This window comes from Notolepis coatsorum (genome assembly GCF_963971535.1).
Source record: "Notolepis coatsorum genome assembly, chromosome: 5".
NCBI classification, from domain to species: Eukaryota; Metazoa; Chordata; class Actinopteri; order Aulopiformes; family Paralepididae; genus Notolepis; species Notolepis coatsorum.
Genome location: NC_140169.1, coordinates 163,952,428 through 163,979,624, shown reverse-complemented (window position 1 = coordinate 163,979,624; position 27,197 = coordinate 163,952,428). Strand labels below are relative to the sequence as shown.

Below are 27,197 nucleotides of genomic sequence, written 5' to 3'. Positions count from 1 at the left end.
GGCGGTCATAAGATGGCGGCGGTCTCGTAACAATAACCTGCAAACCATCCACGTGGTACATACATGTACATAGGCTATACTATAGGTGGCAGTGAGATCCTGCTGTAACAACCTCTGTGGAAATATTATCACATTTAAAAAAAGATAAAATCTCCTAAGTTTTAACCTTAACCTAAACAAACGTATTGCTGAAAATTTACACTCTATGACTGCTGTCATATACTGCAGAGAACTCTTTCATGGCAAATAAGTAATCTGGTCTTTCCAAAGACATGCGGGACACGTGTGCACGAATACACCTTAAATGATTTTCGAATATAATGCAAAGTTTTGTTCATATTGATTCTACCAAGTGTATACTTTTTATTTCTGAATTTCCCATTCTTAATTCTTACATGTGTGCATGAACACATTCATTGCTTTAGCTGCTTTGCACGAACAAACATGTACGCTAGCATATTGTTACGGTAAAATACGTGGAAATGTACATTTTAAGACAAGACGACAGTCGCAGATTTCTATTATATAATGACTATTTGAAAACAATGACTTAATATAAATGTCTTACTGGGTCGGGTCTTGCTGCTGTTCCTGTCTTTCAGGGCGGAAAAAGTTTTTTTTTGTGTGTGATGAGGATTTATATAAGAACCTCCCATGCGCAGAACAGCTTGCATAGGTATCAGTGTCTTTTGCCGGTAGCTAAATGACAATGTAATTATAATGTGATTGATTGATTGATTGATTGATTGATTGATTGATTGATTGATTGATTTAAAAGTTTATTAACAGATTGCAGAATGGGTACAGTGCAGTACAGCTCAATACATACAATTGTTAAGGGGATGCAGACCAGAGAAAGACTTCCCCCATTTTCAATTCATCATATGTACACGACTTACAGATAGACAGTACTGCTACATCTATACATTTATGACATACCAGATTTGCAAATACAGTACTGTTTGTGATACAAAAAGTGTCCAGAAAAAGAGTGTATATACATTTGACGTCGAAACTGTATACATTGGAGGAGGTTGGGTAGGTGGGGTGGGGTTGGGTGGGGTGGGGGGGGGGGGCTGTACATTGGAGGTGGGGGGGGGGGGGGTTGGGCAGGGGGGGGGGGACAACTGGGTTAGGAAATGTTTCAACTCATTCAGAACGCAGCGGCCCGCCTGATCTCAAACCTACCGAAGTCGGCCCATGTCACCCCACTTCTTAGGGACCTGCACTGGCTCCCCATTGCTGCACGAATCCGCTTCAAGGCCCTCGACCTAGCATACCGTGCGGCAAAGGGAACCGCTCCCGCCTACCTCCGGTCAATGGTTTCTAACTACACACCCTCAAGACCCCTACGCTCTGCATCTTCTGGCCGCCTCAGACCTACTCCTATCCAAGCTCCGGGAGGGTCATCAAAGAGAAGTCGCCTATTCTCAGTCCTTGCCCCACAATGGTGGAATGAACTATACCCACCCCAGTTAGGACAGCCGAAACACGTCCAATCTTTCGCCGTCGACTAAAGACGCACTTCTTCAACCATTATCTGAATAAAAAAAAATAAATCTAACCCTAACTAACCGTACTGTCATGCACTTGTCCTAATAAACTAACCAGCACTCAACACTTTGATGAACATTGTTGCTCAGCTTGTGCCCTTCCTGATGGCTTGTCGTACAGAACATGTAAGTCGCTTTGGATAAAAGCGTCAGCTAAATGACTAAATGTAAATGTAAATGTAAATTTGTAGGGGCCATGTTTCGAATTGCAGTATCCCGTATAGGTGTTCTTTGAGGGTGTTTTTGAAAGTGGGTAGTGATTCACATTCCTTTACAGCTTTGGGTAGGGCGTTCCACATTGATGTGGCATAATTGCGAAACGTGTTTAGTTCATTGTTTGAGCCGAATCTGGGTTTAACATGATTTGTTGAGCTTCCTCTAGTGGTTGTGGTATTCACTGACCTTTGGGAAGTATTTTGACATGTACATGGGTACCTTAGTCGTATAGTGTATCTTGTAGACCAGGCCCATTGCAAGTTGCTGTACTCTGTCGTCTACTCTAAGCCATCCTAGGTTGTCAAAGTGGGCAGGGGTGAGGTGGGTTCTGGGGGTAAGGTCAAGTAGTAGTCTGACCAGTTTGTTTTGTGATGTTTGTAATTTAGATTTAAGCGCCTATGAGGTGCTTTGGTACCATGAGGTGCACGCATAGTCGTAGTATATTGAATGAGGGCTCCTGCCAGAGTCTTCAGGGTATTCTTGTTTCTTGAGAGGAGATCCGGTACAAGAATCTAGTTCGTTGGTTGACTTTTTTTATTACATTGGATGCCATTTTGTCACAGGAAAGATTTGCCTCTAGGATGGAACCCAGGTAGGTAATTTCGTCTTTCCTTGTGACAATATTGTCACCCATGCACTGCAACTGAGAAGCCGTCGGTCTTGCTGAGTTTGTTATTTGAACCGAAGAGAATGGACTCTGTTTTGCCCATGTGTAATGATAGTTTGTTATCAGCGAGCCATATGCAGATTTTGCCTATATAGTTCCGAGCTGAGGGTTTTTTCAACCTGCAACTTGTTCTTGTCAGAGACCAGCATGGCTGAGTCGTCCGCAAACAGGAACAAGTTGCAGTCACAGGCTGACGACATGTCATTTACATAAATTAGGAAGAGTAGCGGTCCTAGTATGCTTCCTTGTGGAACACCACAGCTCACTGTGAGGGTGGGGGATAGAGTATACCGTTTACCTCTACCATCTGTTCTCTCCCCTCCAGGTAGGATTGCATCCAGCTCACTGATAAGCTATCAAAATCAATTGCTTTTAGCTTGTCAATCAGAATGGAGTGATTGACAGTATCGAAGGCCTTTTGTAGGTCCAGCATGACCATGCCGCAGTATTTGCCCGCGTCCACCTCTTGTTTGATGTGGTCGTTCAAATAGAGGAGGCATGTGTCAGGGAGCAGCTAGATATATAGCTTAGCACAAGGGCTGGAAGCAGTAGGGAGCAGCTAGCTATATAGCTTAGCACAAGGGCTGGAAGCAGTATAGGGACCAGCTAGCCTGCTTAGCACAAGGGCTGGAAGCAGTAGGGAGCAGCTAGCTATAGCTTAGCACAAGGGCTGGAAGCAGTATAGGGACCAGCTAGCCTATAGCTTAGCACAAGGGCTGGAAGCAGTAGGGAGCAGCTAGCTATAGCTTAGCACAAGGGCTGGAAGCAGTATAGGGACCAGCTAGCTATAGCTTAGCACAAGGGCTGGAAGCAGTATAGGGACCAGCTAGCCTATAGCTTAGCACAAGGGCTGGAAGCAGTAGGGAGCAGCTAGCTATAGCTTAGCACAAGGGCTGGAAGCAGTATAGGGACCAGCTAGCCTATAGCTTAGCACAAGGGCTGGAAGCAGTAGGGAGCAGCTAGCTATATAGCTTAGCACAAGGGCTGGAAGCAGTAGGGAGCAGCTAGCTATAGCTTAGCACAAGGGCTGGAAGCAAGCAACTATAGCCTATAGTTTAGCACAAGGACTGGAAGTAGGGAGCAGCTAGCGCTCTGTAAAAAAATTAACTCTGACGCACAGAGATGAAATTGATGAAATTGAATTGGGTGATGGTGTTGGAGGTCTGACCCCCCACCCTGACCGCCTGGGGTCTTTCACTCAGAAAGTCCAGTACCCAGGCGCTCAGGGCGGAGCTCAGACCCAGCTCGATCAGCTTGTCCACCAGTCTGGTGATGGGGACTATGGTGTTGAACGCTGAGCTGTATGAACAACAGTCTCACATAGCCCCCCTTCTGACGGTCAAGGTGAGAGAGGGTGCTGTGCAGTACCTGGGAGACCGCGTCGTCAGTGGACCTGTTTGTCCTGTATGCAAATTGCATAGGGTCCATATCACTGGGGAGGGAGGCACAAATGTGGTCCTTGACCAGCCTCTCGAAACATTTCATGACCACAGAGGTGAGTGCCACCGGTCTGTAGTAATAACTGTGAATTGAACTTGCATTGCTGCACTATAGTCCATCCGTTGCAAGTCAACGCCCCCCCCCCCCCCTCCATCCATTAACTCAACTGGACTGTCACTGTAATATTTATACAGTTGTACAGTGTCCCCCACCCACCCCTCCTACCCAACCCCCCCACCCACCCAACCACCTCCAATGTACAGTCAGATTGGTTATTTTTGGTTGAGGTTGAAAAAGCTATGTTGATTCAATATTTAATTACAGATACCATTTCAACATTTGAAAAACTGTCGTTGAATCAATTTAGTAGATTCCCCCTCCCCTCCTCCCCCTCCCCTCCCCTTCGAGAGGGTATAGTCCTAAGCAACTCGCGAGACCTAGAAGATCTCACGGGACTTGAGGTATTCAAACACTTTGGCGCGATGGATGGTGTCTTCACTGACTGGCTTGACAAATAGTCTGAGCCAAACTCCTTGGTAAGTCATTGACAATATTATGTATTATGCCATTCACATACCATAATCTTGCTGTCATCGTTTGACTACATGCTACTTTGTGAATTATTACCGTGGTGGCAACTAGTAGGCTAGAACGAAGCTTGTTAGCATTATTAGCTAACATGCTAGATGGTATACTTAACTGGTAAGTGAGTTCTTATGGGAATAGTATGATTCCGTTCAGATACCATCACCGGGCTGTTATCGTTTGACTAAATGTTATCTCTGTGCCGTGGCAAATAGTTTGGAGCTTGTTTGAGCAAATAGTGATGCATATTATTATAGCTACTAACGTTAGCTAGCTAGCATGCTAGCTAACGTTATTCTGCCATTTTGTTTCGTGATTAAAATGTACGTTTTTAATAGTTACATAAGCATTGTTGTAACTAGTGTTAACAAATACTTTATTATAGTTCAATTGTGTTAAACTTGGGACACAGCCATGGCTCTATTTTATTTCGTTTTGTATGTGAGGCATTTTAGCTTGCAGTTGTTGTGTTGCATTGTGGGTCTTCAGCACAAAGTAATCCCTTGCTGAGGGTAAGATGGTTTTCTGTCTGCTCAGACTCAGAATACTTAATTAACATGATCTGTGCTTCATAAAAAACAGATATTATTTCTCTGGTTTTGGTTATTTTGCACAGTAAATACTTATTCAGGCCTACCTGCAATTCAGAATTTAATCCAGCAGGGCGGCAGTGATGTTCATTCTGCCTTTTGTTATATATAAAAAATGGGGCTTTGAAAGACTGACATATTTGAACTTCTAGCTCCTGCTACTCTAAACATATATATATATAATATACACAGTCTTGATAAATTGCATACAAGGTTTTTTGAATATTTTGATCGTCTTCTTTTTAGAATTCGCTGGCAATCATCGCCGCTATCAAGGTGAGTTAACTAACACATTCTCAAATCATGTTTTGTTTTTACCACCAGACATGCGCTAGGTATATGGAGCTAGGTACACTTGCTACTGTAGGTTATATGGTGCTCATTGATAACTACTTTGATGGTGCTTATTTTTTCCTTATTTTGTTAATTATGTTGCTCTTTCTCTAGGAATGCCAATGTATAACTCCAGCCCCTATTACCACACTGCCATTGATTCAGCTCAGTAAGTATTATCTTTCAATTCAATATTGTCTGTCTCTCTCACCCCACTTCAAACTTCACACCTTTATCTGTGTTTTCATCTCTGTCTTTCTGTCTCTCTCACCTCGACCCCCTCCACTTCACACAACACCTACATTGCCAAAGCCTTTGTCATTTGATGACACAGCAGTGCTATGTCTGTCTCTCCCTCTATCTCCGTCTCCCTCTCTCACTGGCATAACATTTTTATTGTCGTATTCAATATTTCAGAGATTCTTCGCCAGAGGAACTTGAAGCCATTCCTGAATTACCACCAGAGACCAGCAGTTGCACGCAGGCAGAGACTGCCTGTAGCGTGAGTTGAATTTTATACACAAGTTCACTGGTGTTTATTCTTATATAAAACGTCTCTAAAGACGTATGTTTACCTTTGCATTGATTGGCGGATTTTTGACTGAAGACATTGGATCTTTCCTGCTCTCCCATCCAAGTCCCAGGTTGTAATGACGTAATCATGACACTTAGTTGATTTTGAGTAGACAATTACTCGTTGCATCTGGGCTCATAGTCATAGCCATATAGGAATGACCGCTACACCGTCGCGCCAATAGCGGCCGAGGGAGGGAGAGTTAAGTGATTTCTTTGTCATTCAGACAGATTCTCCTATCTGCACCTATCTGACACGTATAGCCACTGATGGTGGAGAAGTGCTGTCAAATTAGCCATTTTGGGGAAATTCAGGCATAAAATAATATTCTGTTGTGTGTCACTGTCAAACAAATCCAATATTTCAGAGATTCTTCGCCAGTTGCGGGAAGTATGTCACCACCTGAAGACGCAGACCACCACCTGAAGCCCATGTAGAATTGTGAGTTGAATTTTATACATGATAGATCAGTGGTTCTCAAACTTTTTACACCAAGTACCACCTGAGAATGTAGCTGGCTCTCCAAGTACCACCATATGACCGGTGTTAAAATACAGTCTATTCAGCTATGCACAGTTCACGCAGGAGGCAAATGTATTCCTAATACCATTATTTATTGTTAACTTTTGTCAGACACAGCCACAATGTACAAAGGGATAGCACTAGAACTAGCAAACGCTTCCACACAACTCATACAATGCAAGGGGCATTGAGAACATAATAACTAACATTCTCACATAGCAAGTGAGAAAATTAAGAACAACTGTATTTCAGCAAATATACTTAATCTCTATCTCTCTCTCTCTCTCTCTCTCTCTCTCTCTCTCTCTCTCTCTCTCTCTCTCTCTCTCTCTCTCTCTCTCACACAGCAAGCAATTGTCCATCATTCTCTCTCTCTCTCTCTCACACACACACACACGCACACGCACGCACACACACACACACACACACACACACACACACACACACAATTATTTTGTTACAAAAACTTAATTTCCTGCATTCTGGTGCAGGACTTTTTGAAATTTTACCCTTTAAATGCCAGTTTGTGTGATGGCATCACAAATTATTGTTAAAATAAACACACAAAGTAAAATATGTTCAATAGGATAGGAGCCCCGCATTTAGTGATCTAGGAGGCAAGTATTTTGTAATAAGATCAGATAGATAGAGCAATCACAAAATAAAGAAATGAGGCTCATCGTGCTCGCAAGCCACTGTCTAAAGTCTAATTGTGTTCTCAGAGGGATGACACTGGTGATCTACACCTCTACCAGAGGCCAGCAGCCAGAGGGGGACCCTGCTGACCACAAGGCCATCTGAATCATCCTATGCTGAATTGACATGGATGGTATCTCCCTTAAGCTAATGTGAGTATAACTTCCATGTACAAACACAAACACACCCACTCTATCTATATCTCTCTTCTAGGACATGTCATCATCATCAAACCTTTATTTAATTCTTGGGAGAACAGTAGGGTTGTAAAAAAATGTGTAAACATCTTCAAATCATTATTAACACATCCACGCTGTAAAGGGTTATTGCCCGCCATGCTTTGACCGCCAGATCTCGCGAGTAGGGTCGAGCTGCAGACTCAGAGCCTCTGTCCAGATTGGAACTTCCGCCCTGCCACAGGACTATTACTCCTGTGACAGGGCAATGCGCTGATTGGCGGAAAGTACGGAAGTATCTCGAAGTACGTCTGACGTATCTCGAATTACGTCTGATGTTTCTCTACGTTAGCGAACATTAAACGTTGTATTCATAAAATAATATAAATTCAGCAGCATGGGGAGGGCCGGGGGGAGGGGAGGTACAGGTAGTAGAAGACATAGTTATAGTACAGTGGAGAAGTAAAAATAGAATAAAAAGGCAGTGGAAACAATATACAATATTATTAACTCTAATAATAACACGCCTCGCGGGCTCATTATAATACGAGAGCCGTGGGTCTGCATTGTATAGAGCGGATCCCCCGGCCGTATTCAAGCGCTGGAGCGCTTTGCCATGGATAAAACTGTATTAATATAGTAGTAATAATAGTAGTTGGCTAGTTGCGCGCTTCTGGCCACCTCCCGCAGTGCGCGCATACACACATACTGTCTGTAGCCTATACAGTACGTGCAAAATTTGTTGTCAAGAGCCAATCGCACAGGTTGCCTCATCTCATCTGGCTCTGCAAATAGATCTAGAGTCTGAATATTCTATTTTTATTATAATTATTTTATTATAATGAGCCCGCGAGGCGTGTTATTATTAGAGTTAATAATATTGTATATTGTTTCCACTGCCTTTTTATTCTATTTTTACTTCTCCACTGTACTATAATTATGTGACCTGTACCTCTATGTCTTCTACTACCTGTACCTCCCCTCCCCCCGGCCCTCCCCATGCTGCTGAATTTATATTATTTTATGAATACAACGTTTAATGTTCGCTAACGTAGAGAAACGTCAGACGTAATTCGAGATACGTCAGACGTACTTCGAGATACTTCCGTACTTTCCGCCAATCAGCGCATTGCCCTGTCACAGGAGTAATAGTCCTGTGGCAGGGCGGAAGTTCCAATCTGGACCGAGGCTCCGAGTCTGCAGCTCAACCCTACTCGCGAGATCTGGCGGTCAAAGCATGGCGGGCAATAACCCTTTACAGCGTGGATGTGTTAATAATGATTTGAAGATGTTTACACTTTTTTTTACAACCCTACTGTTCTCCCAATAATTAAATAAAGGTTTGATGATGATGACATGTCCTAGAAGAGAGATATAGATAGAGTGGGTGTGTTTGTGTTTGTACATGGAAGTTATACTCACATCAGCTTAAGGGAGATGCCATCCATGTCAATTCAGCATAGGATGATTCAGATGGCCTTGTGGTCAGCAGGGTCCCCCTCTGGCTGCTGGCCTCTGGTAGAGGTGTAGATCACCAGTGTCATCCCTCTGAGAACACAATTAGACTTTAGACAGTGGCTTGCGAGCACGATGAGCCTCATTTCTTTATTTTGTGATTGCTCTATCTATCTGATCTTATTACAAAATACTTGCCTCCTAGATCACTAAATGCGGGGCTCCTATCCTATTGAACATATTTTACTTTGTGTGTTTATTTTAACAATAATTTGTGATGCCATCACACAAACTGGCATTTAAAGGGTAACATTTCAAAAAGTCCTGCACCAGAATGCAGGAAATTAAGTTTTTGTAACAAAATAATTGTGTGTGTGTGTGTGTGCGTGTGTGTGTGTGTGTGTGAGAGAGAGAGAGAGAGAGAGAGAGAGAGAGAATGATGGACAATTGCTTGCTGTGTGAGAGAGAGAGAGAGAGAGAGAGAGAGAGAGAGAGAGAGAGAGAGAGAGAGAGATAGAGATTAAGTACATTTGCTGAAATACAGTTGTTCTTAATTTTCTCACTTGCTATGTGAGAATGTTAGTTATTATGTTCTCAATGCCCTTGCATTGTATGAGTTGTGTGGAAGCGTTTGCTAGTTCTAGTGCTATCCCTTTGTACATTGTGGCTGTGTCTGACAAAAGTTAACAATAAATAATGGTATTAGGAATACATTTGCCTCCTGCGTGAACTGTGCATAGCTGAATAGACTGTATTTTAACACCGGTCATATGGTGGTACTTGGAGAGCCAGCTACATTCTCAGGTGGTACTTGGTGTAAAATGTTTGAGAACCACTGATCTATCATGTATAAAATTCAACTCACAATTCTACATGGGCTTCAGGTGGTGGTCTGCATCTTCAGGTGGTGACATACTTCCCGCAACTGGCGAAGAATCTCTGAAATATTGGATTGTTTGACAGTGACACACAACAGAATATTATTTTATGCCTGAATTTCCCCAAAATGGCTAATTGGACAGCACTTCTCCACCATCAGTGGCTATACGTGTCAGATAGGTGCAGATAGGAGAATCTGTCTGAATGACAAAGAAATCGCTTAACTCTCCCTCCCTCGGCCGCTATTGGCGCGACGGTGTAGCGGTCATTCCTATATGGCTATGACTATGAGCCCAGATGCAACGAGTAATTGTCTACTCAAAATCAACTAAGTGTCATGATTACGTCATTACAACCTGGGACTTGGATGGGAGCGCAGGAAAGATCCAATGTCTTCAGTCAAAAATCCGCCAATCAATGCAAAGGTAAACATACGTCTTTAGAGACGTTTTATATAAGAATAAACACCAGTGAACTTGTGTATAAAATTCAACTCACGCTACAGGCAGTCTCTGCCTGCGTGCAACTGCTGGTCTCTGGTGGTAATTCAGGAATGGCTTCAAGTTCCTCTGGCGAAGAATCTCTGAAATATTGAATACGACAATAAAAATGTTATGCCAGTGAGAGAGGGAGACGGAGATAGAGGGAGAGACAGACATAGCACTGCTGTGTCATCAAATGACAAAGGCTTTGGCAATGTAGGTGTTGTGTGAAGTGGAGGGGGTCGAGGTGAGAGAGACAGAAAGACAGAGATGAAAACACAGATAAAGGTGTGAAGTTTGAAGTGGGGTGAGAGAGACAGACAATATTGAATTGAAAGATAATACTTACTGAGCTGAATCAATGGCAGTGTGGTAATAGGGGCTGGAGTTATACATTGGCATTCCTAGAGAAAGAGCAACATAATTAACAAAATAAGGAAAAGATAAGCACCATCAAAGTAGTTATCAATGAGCACCATATAACCTACAGTAGCAAGTGTACCTAGCTCCATATACCTAGCGCATGTCTGGTGGTAAAAACAAAACATGATTTGAGAATGTGTTAGTTAACTCACCTTGATAGCGGCGATGATTGCCAGCGAATTCTAAAAAGAAGACGATCAAAATATTCAAAAAACCTTGTATGCAATTTATCAAGACTGTGTATATTATATATATATATATATATGTTTAGAGTAGCAGGAGCTAGAAGTTCAAATATGTCAGTCTTTCAAAGCCCCATTTTTTATATATAACAAAAGGCAGAATGAACATCACTGCCGCCCTGCTGGATTAAATTCTGAATTGCAGGTAGGCCTGAATAAGTATTTACTGTGCAAAATAACCAAAACCAGATAAATAATATCTGTTTTTTTATGAAGCACAGATCATGTTAATTAAGTATTCTGAGTCTGAGCAGACAGAAAACCATCTTACCCTCAGCAAGGGATTACTTTGTGCTGAAGACCCACAATGCAACACAACAACTGCAAGCTAAAATACCTCACATACAAAACGAAATAAAATATAGAGCCATGGCTGTGTCCCAAGTTTAACACAATTGAACTATAATAAAGTATTTGTTAACACTAGTTACAACAATGCTTATGTAACTATTGGGAGGGGGTGGGAGAGAATATATACATATACGGTGGGGAGAAGACTGTACATTAGGAGGGGGTGGGAGAGAAATATACATATGGTGGGGAGAGAATATATACATATGGTGGGGAGGAGACTGTCTATTATATGTATATTTCTCTCCCACCCACCCCCTCCTAATGTAGTCTCCTCCCCACCGTATGTATATATTCTCTCCCCACCGTATGTATATTTCTCTCCCACCCCCTCCTAATGTACAGTCTCCTCCCCACCGTATGTATATATTCTCTCCCCACCGTATGTATATTTCTCTCCCCACCGTATGTATATACCGCCATCTTTCTCCCGGGTTGGTGTGATCACATGACTGACAAAGCCGTGCAGTGATAGGCCAGAAGTCAGTTCGATTGCATCCAGGCTCGATTGCTTCTCCTGTCTGGGTAGCCCGGATGCGTGAATACCAAACCAAGCCGCATTTCTCGGAGACGCTCTCTGATTGGCCGACGCCTGTTTTTACACTGGTTAAGCTTAGGCACTCTTCGAAGTTGGTTAAGGTTAGAGTTTGTCTTAGTGCGTGACGGCAAGTTCTTTCGACGGTTAAGCTTAGGCACTCTTTCGAAGTTGGTTAAGGTTAGAGTTTGTCTTAGAGCATGGCGATAGAATGCCAGGTAGTTTGCAGGCTGTTTGACGTGGAAATGGGCAAAGACACAGCTCGTCACGGATTGGGCAAACGCGTCAGTGGCCAATCAGAGAGCGTGGGACGGCAAAAACGTGCCGTCCCACGATTGGCGCTCATGTCACATGACCTGGCCAATCAGAGCGCCAAACGGGAACGCGGAAGGACAAGCCAGTTGCTGAAAGGATTCACGCAGCCCGGATGATGGTTTTTTACATCGAATTTTATACACCGCAATTATGCATCGAATTTTTTATATAGAATTTTATACACCGCAATTATGCATCAAATTTTTTACATTGAATTTTATACACCGCAATTATGCATCGAATTTTTTTACATTGAATTTTATTATGCATTCGAATTTTTTACATTGAATTTTAAACACTGAATTTTTATTTCCCATAAGGTAAATTTGGAGCAAAAAAATTCAGATACATGATTTTCAAAGTAATTCTTTTCAATGCTATAAATTCGGTGTCTGAAAAAAAACAGATACATGTTTTCAAAGTAATTATTTTCAATGCTATAAATTCGGTGTCTGAAAAAATTCAGATACATGTTTTCAAAGTAATTATTTTCAATGCTATAAATTCAATTCAGATACGCGTTTTCAAAGTAATTATTTTCAATGCTATAAATTCGGTCTGATAAAATTCAAATACTTCTGTCACTCATTTGCTTCCATACCACAACAACAATAATAATAATTTTTAACAATAATTTGTTAAATAATTTAAACTGGCATTTAAAGGGTTACAATTCAAAATGTATTGAATATGTGTTTTTTTTTTTTTTTTTTTTATATACAATACTTTGTGATGCCCATCACAAACACTGGAATTTAAATGGTAAAAATTCAAACATTCCTGCACCAGAATGCAGGAAATTAAGTCTTTGTAACAAAATAATGGTATTAGGAATACATTTGCCTCCTGCGTGAACTGTGCATAGCTGAATACTGTATTTTAACGTCGGTCATATGGTGGTACTTGGAGAGCCAGCTACGTTCTCAGGTGGTACTTGGTGTAAAAAGTTTGAGACCAGGGTGAGGCCAGGCTATGGAGGGCTTTGAAGGTGAGGAGTAGTGTTTTGAAGTTAATGCGTTCCTTGATCGGGAGCCAGTGGAGGGAGTGGAGGACAGGAGTGATGTGTTCGCGGGACCGGGTGTTAGTGAGGAGGCGGGCGGCTGAGTTTTGGACCATCTGCAGTTTATGGAGGGAGCGGGAGGTGATGCCAGTGAGGAGGGAGTTACAGTAGTCCAGGAGGGATGAGATGAAGGCGTGTATGAGGGATTCAGCAGCAGGGGGTAGAGGCAGTGACGGATTTTGGCAATGTTGCGGAGGTAAAAATATGAAGTTTTGACAATGGAGCGGACATGGGGGTCAAATGAGAGGGTGGGGTCGAGGATGACACAGAGGTTGCGGACTAGGGGGGAGGGGGTGATGGTGGAGTCATTGATGGTGAGTGTGATGGGTAATACAATAATTTATACTGTAGCATTACAAACCATTTGACAGCCACGTCCTGCACCTCCGTTCTTGTCCTCTAGGAGTCATCGCAGCATGGCCAAGACCTTCCTCATCCAGCATATTGTCCTTCTGAAGCTCTGAAGTCATTAGTGGTCATGAACCTAGAGAGAGAGCGAGAATACGTTAGTAGATAGTCTAAGGCCAGTGATTCTCAATATTATTTAGCATATCTAGGACCTCTAATTTAGTCCATGTCATGCACATCTACATACAATATACTGTAGCATTACAAACCATTTGACAGCCAGGTCCTGCACCTCCGTTCTTGTCCTCTAGGAGTCATCACAGCATGGCCAAGACCTTCCTCATCCAGCATACTGTCCTTCTGAAGCCATTAGTGGCCATGAACCTAGAGAGAGAGATAGAGAATACGTTAGTAGATAGTCTAAGGCCAGTGATTCCAGGGATTAAAGCAAAATAAATTCTCCTTTTAAGTACAGTCCTAACATAGTCTCCTAATGTACAGTCGCCTCCTCATCATATGTATATATTTACTGTTAGGATCTCTGGGTAACAGTACTGTATATTTGCATATCGTATATGTGACAAATGTAACAGTACTATAATAGTACTGTTACATTTGTCACATATACAATATGCAAATATACAGTACTGTTACCCAGAGATCCTAACAGTAAATATATACATATGATGACATTTATGACATTTATGACATAGGGACATACATGACTTACAGGTATACCGTAATTCCTCTAATAGTAACCCCGGCTTGTATTTGTTTCAACTGTAGCGGGTACCAGGCTTGTATTAGGAGGAGGCCTGTATAAGAGGGAGGCCTATATTTCAAATTTTCAAACGGATCATAATGAATAAATCAACATTTTGTGTCAGTTTGAACCCAGTAAAATGTACTGGGTTCATTTATTGAAACCAAGTACTGTATGAAATAGTAAACAGTGCAATTACAGGTGGTCACTGGTCATTTCAACGTTTTCAAAGTGAAATCAAGTAACTAGCTCAGTATGCAGCTCAGTATATTAGTAACCCGGCTTGTATTAGGAGGCCGGCTTATAATTGCTTAGCTCAAGAGCGCACCCGGCCATTAATAGAGACCCGGCTTGTATTTGAGACCCGGTTACTATTAGAGGAATTACGGTATTATACCTGTAAGTCATGTATGTCCCTATGTCATAAATGGCATGATGTCATGTATGTTGTGTATGTCATAAATGTCACTATGAATTGAAAATGGGGGACGCTGATGATGTAAACAAGACACACATCTTTCTCTGGTCTGTATCCCCTTAACAATTGTGTGTATTGCTACTGGATTTACCAGATCCAGAGTGAATGAATGAATAAAAACTTTATTTAATACACAAGACCCTCTTCTTGGGACCAAGTAAGGTTTCGTCGATAATCCAATGTAATCCAATCCCCCCCCACCCCTCCTACCCAACCACCTCCAATGTACAGTCCCCCCACCCCACCTCCTCCAATGTACAGTTTATTCATCAAATGTATATATACTCTCTTTTTTAGACTATTTTTGTATCACAAACAATACTGTATTTGTAAATTTGGTATGTCATAAATGTATAGATGTAGCAGACAGTACTGTCTATCTGTATGTCGTGTATGTTATGATGAATTGAAAATGGGGGACCCTGATGTAAACAAGATGAAAGTATTTCTCTGGTCTGCATCCCCTTAACAAGTGTGTATTGAGCTGTACTGTATTGTACCCATTCTGCAATCTGTTAATAAAATGTTCAATCAATCAATATTTAACAGATTGCAGAATGGGTACAATACAGTACGGCTCAATACACACAATTGTTAAGGGGATGCAGAGCAGAGAAAGACTTTCGTCTTGTTTACATCATCAGGGTCCCCCATTTTCAATTCATAGTGACATTTATGACATTACACAACATTGACATCATGACATTTATGGCATAGTAGGGACATACTACAGCAGGGGTGGCCAACCCGCGGCTCGCGAGCCGCATGGGGCTCTTTGCCCGTCAATGTGCGGCTCTTCCATCCATAAAAAAAAAAAAAAAAAAAAATGTTTACTTTTTTTTTTTTTTACTTTTTTTTTTTTTATGTCACTCATTCCATAAGTGCGTAGAATAAACATTTAACATTTTTTTTTAAATGGTCCATTTGCATGTTCTTGGTATCTGAATCTAGGGACATATATGGATCAGTGTCAGAAATAGTGTGTCTGTTACTAGGCTTAAGTAAATTGTAATGAACCAAAGGAGAATATCAATTCTATTTAAAAAAAAAAAATGTTTGACTGTAAATAACACCATGCTAAAATTGACCAGACCTGAAAAATCTAAGCAAATGAATAAAGGGAAGATGATTAAACAGAAGGTTTTGTAGATACAGTACTGAATTCTGCCATCTTTTTTATAATGTAAATTTCTCCACCATTTTTCATCATATTGCAACACCGTTTTTTGCAAGACGTTCACAGAAAGGTAGAGAAACTAACTGCGTTCTGTTTTATGGCAATAACGTTCAGGTTTGTGGGAGATAATCCCAAAAAATAAGAGAAATTAAAAAGTAAATCCAGAAGTCAGATGATTGACAGGGGCTGGTGTGAGCTGGGTAGGGTAGTTTTTCGAAATTTGAAAGCCCTGAGTCTCTTCCTTCAAAAGACTACACTCACTTTTGGCTGTGCCACTTCCTCCTGTCAATATGCGCCGGTTTCCGACTCAATGCCCTGAGATTTCTATAATCTTATATTTCACTAATAACAGTTAAAATAATTGGTAAACAAACATAATGCTGAAAATATACACTTTTACTGTATATCTCGGGCTTAAGAGGTTAACCCTGTGAGGCCCGAATTAAAAAGAAATTAGCAACTTCAGAGGCCAGAGGGTGGGACATATAAACACATTTACTATCAAATAGCATTGTGAGGCTGAACAACAGGACCAATTGACTATACATGTGCTTAAAGGGGAACTATCTTATAAATGGCTTTTTTCAGTGTTTACCATTGTTTCTTAGCTATGTGGACTTATATTAATAGGATATATGTCTCTAATTCTCATATTGGCGAATTCTTCCAATTCTCCTCTCACAATATTCACCCTCACTGAACTGAGTCATCTGAAAATGTGCATATCTGTGATGTCAGAGATTTCTCAGCTGCATAATAATGTGGCAGTTGATGTGGCAGTTGGCACCAGGCCACACAGTGGTTGGAGCCCAGCCTCAAAATGGCTTAAGATCTTGAGGTAGAAAAATGCGGTTTTTAGTACTTGATTAGAAATACAAAACAATGCATTTTTTTTGAAAAAAACCTAGGTGTTCCATAGACTCACAGGAATTGTGTAAAAGTGCCCAAATAGTGAAAGAAATAGTAAAATAGTTCCCCTTTAAAAAAATTTAAATAAACATTATTTTTTTAAATGGCTAAAAGTGATTTTGTAATTTTGCAACCGTGGGTCTCACAGGGTACTTTTAACCCTGTGAGGCCCAAATAAAAAAGACATTAGCAACTTCAGAGGCCAGAGGGTGAGACTTATAAACACATGAAGGGTGCCGTGACTGAAAAAAAAGGTTGAGAAACGCTGGTATATGGTGTGGCTCTTTGTGGTACCACAGTCATTTTTTTGTGGCTCTTAGTCTCTGACTGGTTGGCCACCCCTGTACTACAGGTATATAGTAATGTTACATTTGTGACATATATGATATGCAAATATACAGTAATCAATGTTATCCATAGATCCTAACAGAGAATATATACATTATGATGGGGAGGAGACTGTACATTAGGAGGGGGTGGTAGAAAAAAAGATACATACGGTGGGGAGAGAATATACGGTGCTACGGAGTTAAGCTAATAAAGGTGACTCACAACCACAACAGGGGACTCACGTATTTGTACTGTGAAGTAACTGTTAACATGACAATGACAAACGTGGTTTCTGTTTTTCTTTTTGACATACTTGCGGCACATGGAACAAGTTAACTCACCACTCTACAGCATGCAGTAGCCTAGCCAGTCTCTTGAAACACCGCCATCTTCAAACTTCCATATCTAGGACCTCTAATTTAGTCCACGTCATGCACATCTACATAAAATATACTGTAGCATCCATCAACACTTCTTGATTTGTAAGAATTCTTTGCAGAATAGCTAAAAGTAAGGACATTCAACAGTCAGTATAGGCATTTACAGGATGACTCTTTCCAGCTGTTGAAATGAAAGTCCCAGATTGAAAAGTATATATATACACAGTCACACACAATAAAACATTTTATACATCACTTACAAGCATGACCACTTGAAGATCTTGAAGACTTGGTAGATCTTGACCGTCTTGGGAGAGAGAGAGAGAGAAGGCATTACAGGATGACTCTTTGAAAATGTCCCAGATTAAAAAGTATATATTATATATACAGTCACACACACAATAAAAAAAAATTATACATCACTTACGACCACTTGAAGTATACCGGTAGTTGTTATCGAGCTGTCTTCTGCTTTCATGTCATTGTTGAGATCCAGCACTGTAACAGTATTTGCTGTGAAATTATATATTTTACAATTAAATTAAACCATGAAAGATCTGCGTGATATGCATTGGTTAGCTAACGTCAGTATTCTGCAGTCTAGGCCTGCTAGCAGTAGTGCTACTGTAGTTTACAGATCCCACCAGTTTCATAATATCGAGCAAATAACATTACAGTAGACTAGTCACTGAAACACAGACTAAACAGCATTTATATCAGCAGCATGCATTACTTATAAATAATAAAATATATGTGTTGCACAATTACCTGAGATGAGAACAGTTGGTGACGATGTGAGGCTCTGCCTGTAGCAGTGTATGTAGCCTAGTAGCACGTGAGCTCGCGCTACAGTGTATGTAGCCTAGTAGCACTTGAGCTCGCGCTACAGTGTATGTAGCCTAGTAGTAACGTGAGCTCGCGCTAGTGTATGTAGCCTAGTAGTAACGTGAGCTCGCGCTACAGTGTATGTAGCCTAGTAGTAACGTGAGCTCGCGCTACAGTGTATGTAGCCTAGTAGTAACGTGAGCTCGCGCGCAGTGTATGTAGCCTAGTAGTAACGTGAGCTCGCGCGCAGTGTATGTAGCCTAGTAGTAACGTGAGCTCGCGCTACAGTGTATGTAGCCTAGTTGTTGTGAAGGGCCAGATTAAACCGAATATATATATATTTATATATATATATTTAATTGTATTTGTATATTCTCTAATATTCCCTGATATCCCTTGTATATTCCTTGTACAATATGCATTGAATATCCATTCTAGCCTACTGAACATCCCATAATAGTCTCCATTCTACTATTGGTCGAGACCTTGGTGCCAGGCTGCCATACCCCTCAGACCCAGTTCAAACGTACCGCTCAACATGTACGAACAAGTCCTAGTTCCGCGTAGGAATCTGGCTACCGCACCACTAATGGGACTATTTGTTCATAGTGCGTATATATGCTGCGCTATATACTGGACTTTCTTTTCAGTCCAGTTTCTTACCCACCAATAGAGTCACAGACGTAAAGCCTCCCCGCGACGCCACGTGTGGGAGTAAGGCCAAGTTCGGCTTACCATCGGTATGGAGACATCGTGTATATTAATATTTGAATAGTCATATTTGGCACTATATCGTCGAGTTGGACGTAGTCTATTAAGCTAATAATAGTCTGTTAATATATAGTGCTTCGTGCGGTGAGAATACTACCGTAGTCAGTACCCCATCGTTTCGGGCAGAGAACTGGCTGCTTATCCAGGGTGGTTGACCCCACGTGAAGCTGCACCCGAGGAGCCCCAGAGCCGACGAGCGAGTGGACCTGTATACCGGATTATTCTACCGACGACAGCCCGCCTTCCCCGGCACGGATTATGCTTTGTATACGTTGATTATTCCATGGATAAAGACCCCCGACACTGCCGTGTGTTGGAACCCCCCCCCCTGGAGAGGACGCAAGGTGAGGAGACGCTCTGCAAGACGAGGTCGCTTCACGTCTCTCCTCCGTGGACCGGAGGACGCCGGCCCACAAAGAGTCCACCTGCTTTCATCTGTGGTCCAAGGATCGCCGGCGCATTGAACGGCACTACAGTGGGTTCACCTGGGATACCCTTGGCCGGATGAGGCAGCCGAACTCTACCCCCCCCCCCTTCCTACTCCTGTCGGCTTACAAGCGACCGGATTAACCCCCCCTAGTGTATCCAGCCTATAATCATTAAAGTATCATTGCTATTATTCCTTAAACTATTCCAGGTCGTATATGTACCACCTGCGCCTTCAGAGATTGGACATTCTCTATTGATATACCGACGAATACTCTTGCCATAAAAGTGCATACTAATTCCCATTCATAAATGTGATTGATTTGATTAAGTGCTTGCTCTACACACCATCGCTGTGTAGAAATAAAGACCTATTTCTAATTCGTACATTTGTGTTGGATCCGTTTCATCTACGTGACAGTGTTCATCATAATATATTTATGCCGAGTACTGGGTGGCCGAATATTAAGTACAAAGGTAGTGGTAGTAAGTATCATATCTAGTAATACAGTCAGGGAATTGTACCCCTCAGTTACAATTGGTCCTTCGAGCCGGATGGTAATTAGTGTAATATTAATATAGTGTTATTAATATTGAAATGGCCTATGATGAACACTCCACGAAACGATCCTCCTAACCAACGCCCGCAGCGCGAACGACGGCTCCCTCAGTACTTAGAGGCTTACGCTGTCAGTCAACAACCTAGTCTTCTACTAACAGTAAACGCGGTAAAACTAGAAAGTAAAAGTATGTCTAACCCCAACGCCCAGACTACCCCGACCATAGAGGCCCCTACGGGTTCTAATGTAACTGACCAAGTTCACGGTGGGGACCAGTGGGAACCAGACATGACTTCACACCCCGCCAGTACTGAAGAAGTAGTCCCCGATGAGTCCCGGGAGGAATACAACGCTACCGAGACAGAACTCGGCACGGAAGAAGACGGGGAGAGCACCGTGGAGATAGAGCTCCAAGGCTCCGCAAGGAGTACCCCGAGGGAAGGCTCCCCTATACAACCGCCTTCTCCCAGCGAGGCAGAGAGGACCCTACAGCAGGCCTTCCTCATCAGCCTGAACGCCGCTGCTGAACGCGACCGACTGCAGATCCAGCAGCGGAGCGAAGAAGAGCATATACGTCTAGAAATAAGACGCATTCAGAGGGAAGAGAATGTGGCCCGAGACCGAGCAGACAGCCAGCGAGCAGCTGCTGGTGCTCTACGGGACGCAGAGCGCGACAGACAGCAAGCGCAACTAATAGAACAGCTGATCAGACGGACAACACCCTCTCCCTCCGCCAGAGGCTCCAGGAACTCGTCTAGACACACCTCCAGGGCGGCATCCCCTAGCCGAGTAAACAACCCTGAACTTGACCAACAGACGAGGTCTATACCCCCCACAGACCACCTCCCCCCACCGGTCCAAGCGAGACCTAGCAACCGGGAAGGAGCAGCATATCCTGTGGAGAGGCTAAACCAGAGACTACAAGCACTGGATGACCTAACTGAAGACGAAGAGGAAGAGGAGGAGAACCACGCCCGACGACAGCACAGTACTCTACCGGACCAGGAGGTCCGGTACAGCCCAGGCTATACTCCCGCGGAGCTGCGCTACAGACCCCCGACTCTATACACGGGTGAGCACGACCCGCACCGAGGAACAGCACCTGGACAAGCGGGCCATGGTACACTGCCGGTACCAGCCCATACCAAGGAGCGGGAGGAGACTCGCCTAGGAGGCCTCTCCCCCAACGCTCGCCGATGTATCCACAGTCAGCGTCATACATTGGCACGCCTATGGTACCCGACTTCACCCAAGAGAACCGGGCCCAGTATACAGAACTCTGCATGTGTCTGGAGACCATGTTGGTGGATGTATTGGATGAACGCCACAAATACGCCATCCTACTGAAGCACTTAAAGGTACCCCGCGCACATAATATAGCGCTCGCCTACGCGACTTCCACCACCCCATACACAGCAGCGCTGGTAGCATTGGACCAGAGGTATGGGCGCATATGGGATTACGTGATCCAGGAGATCCGACACATCGACCGCTTACCCCCAGCAATAGACAATCGAGCACTGGACGACCTGTCCATCAGAGTGCAGTCCCTGGTAGGGATGTTGGGAACGCAGAGAGAGAAGGGGAGGCATGAACTTTACGCCAACTCAAATGTGGAAAGGATCTTGGAGAAGCTGCCGCCCGCTCGACAGGAGCGTTTTAGGCGGCAGAGAGACCACCGAGACCCGAATGGCCCCGAACCGAACCTCCTCGATCTAGCAGACTTCCTGGCGAGAGAAGTCAGCAGCCTACGGCTAGATACATTCGGACGGAGCACCCCTGGCTCCAGAGAAGGAACCAGACGACTAAATGATGGAAGAAGATCGGTGACTGTGATGCACCAATCGGAGTCAGTACCGAGCAGCAGGAGCCACAGTACCCCCTCCAGAACGGAGAAGTGGAAGATAGTGTGCCCCTACTGTGAGAAAGAACACTGGCTAGCGCAATGTGACTCCTTCCCCAAGCTGAACGCGGAGGAAGCAAGTCAATGGATAAAGTCCAACAAGCGCTGTTTTCGCTGTGCGCGCTCACACATGGCAGCCGAATGCCGCTTAAAGAAAAGGTGCACCAAGTGCGATGGAGCCCATCTGGACATACTTCACGACAGTAACAGACGGCGCCCTGCACCCGCACCATCCAGCAGCAAAGCGAGCGTCATGTACATCGATCCCGCCAGCAGCAGTGGAGCCCGAGTACTCCTAAAAGTAGTGCGTGTGACACTAAGCTACCAGAATAAAGTCCTGGACACTTACGCCGTCCTCGATGACGGGTCAGAGAAGACCCTGCTGCTCGCCTCCGCTGCGGCCCAGCTAGGGCTGCGGGGAACCGAAACCCAAATGACAATTCGGACAATAAGACGAGATTTGAAGACGATAAAGGGCGAGAATGTCTCATTCTCTATCGCAGCAAGCGGCCAGCCTGAGCGACGGTACCAGATTACAGACGCTTTCACCAGCCAAGAAATAGGGCTGTCGCGGTACACATACCCCGTCGCCAAGCTGATGGAGAAATATGCACATCTGCGCAAGTTACCGATCCCGCTCATAGACAATGCTATGCCGACCCTGTTGATAGGCTCCGACCATGCAGACCTCATTGGCCCGATAGACCGGGTTCATACCGGACCCCGAGGCTGTCCTGCAGCAGTCGAGACCCGTTTGGGATGGACTCTCCAAGGCCCGCTCGCCAAATCTCTCAACCGAAGTACAGCCACTAGATGTCTCCACTCCCGAGTCACAGAGGGAGAAACCGCACTCCTGCAACACGTAGAGCGGCTATGGACCTTGGAACAAATGCCCTTTAAGAACGGAAAGAAAGACATTCGCTCTAAAGATGACATTTACGCCATTCACCTCCTCGAGACAGGGACCAAGAGAGTCCCGGTCAACGGCGTGTTGAGATACGCCACGCCACTCCTGCGGCGAGAAGGAATGCCTACTTTCCACGCCAAGACAGACGCCACAGAACGGTACCTGCTGAACACGGAGCGGCGCTTAGCCAAGAACCCCGCCCAAGAGAGTGTATACCGCGCTGAGATTGAGAAGCTCATCACAGCGGGACACGTCACAAAGATGGACATTAAAGAGGCTGACCAGACCACTGAATCGTGGTACGTGCCTCACCACAAGGTCCATCACAACGGTAAAGACCGCATAGTATTTAACTGCAGCTACCAGATCGGATCCCAAAATCTGAATAAAGAGTTACTGCCCGGTCCCACACTCGGCCCCTCCCTACTCGGCGTTCTACTCCGCTTCCGCCAGGAAAAGGTGGCCATCAGCGGGGACATTAAAGGAATGTTCCTGCAGGTGAGATTAGTAGAGGAGGACAAGCCCCTGTTACGGTTCCTATGGAGAGAGAAGCCAGGAGATGAGCACCCAGCCATCTACCAATGGGAAGTCCTCCCCTTCGGAACGACGTGCACCCCCTGCTGTGCTACATTTGCACTACAGAAACATGTAGCAGAGGACCCAGCAGCGGACGAAGAGGTCCGACACAGCGTAAAGAACAGCTTCTACGTAGACAACTGTCTACAAAGCCTTTCAACCCAGGAAGAAGCCGAGGCTCTCCTGATTAAACTCTGCGCCTCATTGATCAAAGGCGGCTTTGATCTCAGGCAGTGGGCCAGCAGCGATCCGCAAGTACTGCGCAGCCTCTCTTCCGAGGACAAGGCAGCCAGCAGCGAGACCTGGATGGCTACAATCCCGGGAGAAGCCCAGGAGATGACCCTGGGATTGGTGTGGCGATTCAAAACAGATTCGCTTCACTACAGACACAAGCCCCTGACTACGGAGCAGGGAAGGCCGGCGGCGGCGCCGACCACCAGACGGAGTGTGTACACAACACTCGCCCGACAATATGACCCGCTAGGATGTATTCTACCGTACACCACCAGGGCAAAAATGATTGTACGAGCATTGTGGGACAAGGACCAGGGCTGGGACGACCCCATTCCCGCACACCTTGCATCCACCTGGAGAGAGTGGGAGATGGAGCTCCACTCACTCCCAGGCGTTAATATGCGCCGAAGCTACTTCCCACCCACGGTGAGGCCAGAGACATGTAAAATGGACTTACACGTCTTCAGTGACGCCTCAGAGGTCGCATACGGATCAGTAGCCTACTTGCGGGCCCAAGAAAGGGGGGGAGAGATCTACACAGCATTTGTCCTCGCCCGCTCGAGAATAGCCCCTCGCAAGCAACAATCTATCCCACGTCTAGAGCTCTGCGCAGCCCTAGCCGGAGCGCACCTAGCCACGCTCATCCAACGTGAGCTCACCATACCGGTGTCTAGAACAATCCTGTGGTCAGATTCCACGACAGTACTCGCCTGGATCAAATCGGACTCATGCAAGTACAAAGTCTTCGTGGGAGTCAGAGTCACCGAGATTCAAGACTTAACCGAAGAGTTAACCGGAGAAACAGAGTGGCGCTACGTTGATACAAAACAGAACCCAGCTGACGTCATCACCCGGGGGATGCCCCTGGATGACCTCACCCGTCGCAATGTCTACAGTGACGGCCCAGCATTCCTAAAGCTCCCGGAAGGAGAGTGGCCCACGCCTATCCCGAGGGAAGCCAGTCAGGAGGAGGCTGAGAATAAGAAGCCTGTGTTCTGTGGATTGAGCACTGTTATCTCCGCAGACCCCAACACACTCCTGATGGGGCGGCTAGATCCTGCATTACCCCAGACCATGTACCGGCCTGAAGAAGCGAACGGCCGACGAATGTGGGGGTACAGTCAAGTATTAGCCGACAAGTTTTGGAGCAGTTTCCTACTGCACTACCTACCGTCTCTACAGACCCGCCAGAAGTGGGTAAAGGAGAGAGACAATTTGACAGAAGGAACAGTTGTCATGATTATTGATCAATCACTGCCCAGAGCTATGTGGCCGGCCGGCCGCGTAAGCAAAGTGATCACCGGTGCCGACGGCAAGGTCCGAGCAGCTGAAGTGCTTGTCCAGGGTCGCACTTACACCCGTCCCGTGGCGAGGCTCATAGAACTGCCCCGACTCCCAGACACAATCGATGATGACCATGACCCTATAACCCTATGACTTTGTGAAGTTGACTGACCCCTACAGCAAACCCTTATGTGTAAATAGACAACGCGATTAATCTGTCTCTGTTTAACTGATTAGGTCTGGGACCAATCAGGGGGTGGCTGTTGTGAAGGGCCAGATTAAACCGAATATATATATTTATTTATATATATATATATTTAATTGTATTTGTATATTCTCTAATATTCCCTGATATCCCTTGTATATTCCTTGTACAATATGCATTGAATATCCATTCTAGCCTACTGAACATCCCATAATAGTCTCCATTCTACTATTGGTCGAGACCTTGGTGCCAGGCTGCCATACCCCTCAGACCCAGTTCAAACGTACCGCTCAACATGTACGAACAAGTCCTAGTTCCGCGTAGGAATCTGGCTACCGCACCACTAACGGGACTATTTGTTCATAGTGCGTATATATGCTGCGCTACTAAAGTAGGACTTTCTTTTCAGTCCAGTTTCTTACCCTCCAATAGAGTCACAGACGTAAAGCCTCCCCGCGACGCCACGTGTGGGAGTAAGGCCAAGTTCGGCTTACCATCGGTATGGAGACATCGTGTATATTAATATTTGAATAGTCATATTTGGCACTATATCGTCGAGTTGGACGTAGTCTATTAAGCTAATAATAGTCTGTTAATATATAGTGCTTCGTGCGGTGAGAATACTACCGTAGTCAGTACCCCATCGTTTCGGGCAGAGAACTGGCTGCTTATCCAGGGTGGTTGACCCCACGTGAAGCTGCACCCGAGGAGCCCCAGAGCCGACGAGCGAGTGGACCTGTATACCGGATTATTCTACCGACAACAGCCCGCCTTCCCCGGCACGGATTATGCTTTGTATACGTTGATTATTCCATGGATAAAGACCCCCGACACTGCCGTGTGTTGGAACCCCCCCCCCTGGAGAGGACGCAAGGTGAGGAGACGCTCTGCAAGACGAGGTCGCTTCACGTCTCTCCTCCGTGGACCGGAGGACGCCGGCCCACAAAGAGTCCACCTGCTTTCATCTGTGGTCCAAGGATCGCCGGCGCATTGAACGGCACTACAGTGGGTTCACCTGGGATACCCTTGGCCGGATGAGGCAGCCGAACTCTACCCCCCCCCCCTTCCTACTCCTGTCGGCTTACAAGCGACCGGATTAACCCCCCCTAGTGTATCCAGCCTATAATCATTAAAGTATCATTGCTATTATTCCTTAAACTATTCCAGGTCGTATATGTACCACCTGCGCCTTCAGAGATTGGACATTCTCTATTGATATACCGACGAATACTCTTGCCATAAAAGTGCATACTAATTCCCATTCATAAATGTGATTGATTTGATTAAGTGCTTGCTCTACACACCATCGCTGTGTAGAAATAAAGACCTATTTCTAATTCGTACATTTGTGTTGGATCCGTTTCATCTACGTGACAGTGTTCATCATAATATATTTATGCCGAGTACTGGGTGGCCGAATATTAAGTACAAAGGTAGTGGTAGTAAGTATCATATCTAGTAATACAGTCAGGGAATTGTACCCCTCAGTTACACTAGTAGTAACGTGAGCTCGCGCTACAGTGTATGTAGCCTAGTAGCTAACGTGAGCTCGCATGCAGTGTATGTAGCCTAGTAGTAACGTGAGCTCGCGCTACAGTGTATGTAGCCTAGTAGCTAACGTGAGCTTGCGCTACACTCACTGAAACACAGACTAAACAGCACTCATTTATATCAGCGGCACGCATTACTTATAAATAATAAAATATATGTGTTGCACAATTACCCAATAGTATGATCTCCAATTACCTGAGGAGAAGATGCAACAGTTGCTCACGGCGTGGTGCAGGCTCTGTCTGTAACGCGCTTCAATTCAAATTTCAAACCGGGATCCCCCACAATGCAACGCATCAGTGTTGCCAGATTGATTGATTGAAAACTTTGTTAACAGATTGCAGAATGGGTACAATACAGTACAGCTCAATACATACAATTGTTAAGGGCATGCAGACCAGAGAAAGACTTTCATCTTGTTTACATCAGGGTCCCCCATTTTCAATTCATCATAACATGACATGTGACATACAGAT

General features: G+C 44.5%; 1 protein-coding gene and 1 long non-coding RNA gene across 2 annotated transcripts in view; one reads left to right on the top strand and one right to left on the bottom strand.

Annotated features, from left to right (window-relative positions):
- abcb11a (ATP-binding cassette, sub-family B (MDR/TAP), member 11a) overlaps window positions 1–27,197 on the bottom strand; it is a gene marked incomplete at both ends in the record, with an annotated part of 324,913 nt that overhangs the window by 144,186 nt on the left and 153,530 nt on the right. The gene's annotated exons all lie outside the window — the stretch shown is intronic.
- LOC311228782 lies at window positions 4,327–7,328 on the top strand. The gene is made up of 6 exons (XR_014619691.1): window positions 4,327–4,412; window positions 5,298–5,327; window positions 5,499–5,553; window positions 5,802–5,886; window positions 6,326–6,399; window positions 7,203–7,328. It is a non-coding gene; the product is annotated as an uncharacterized lncRNA (long non-coding RNA).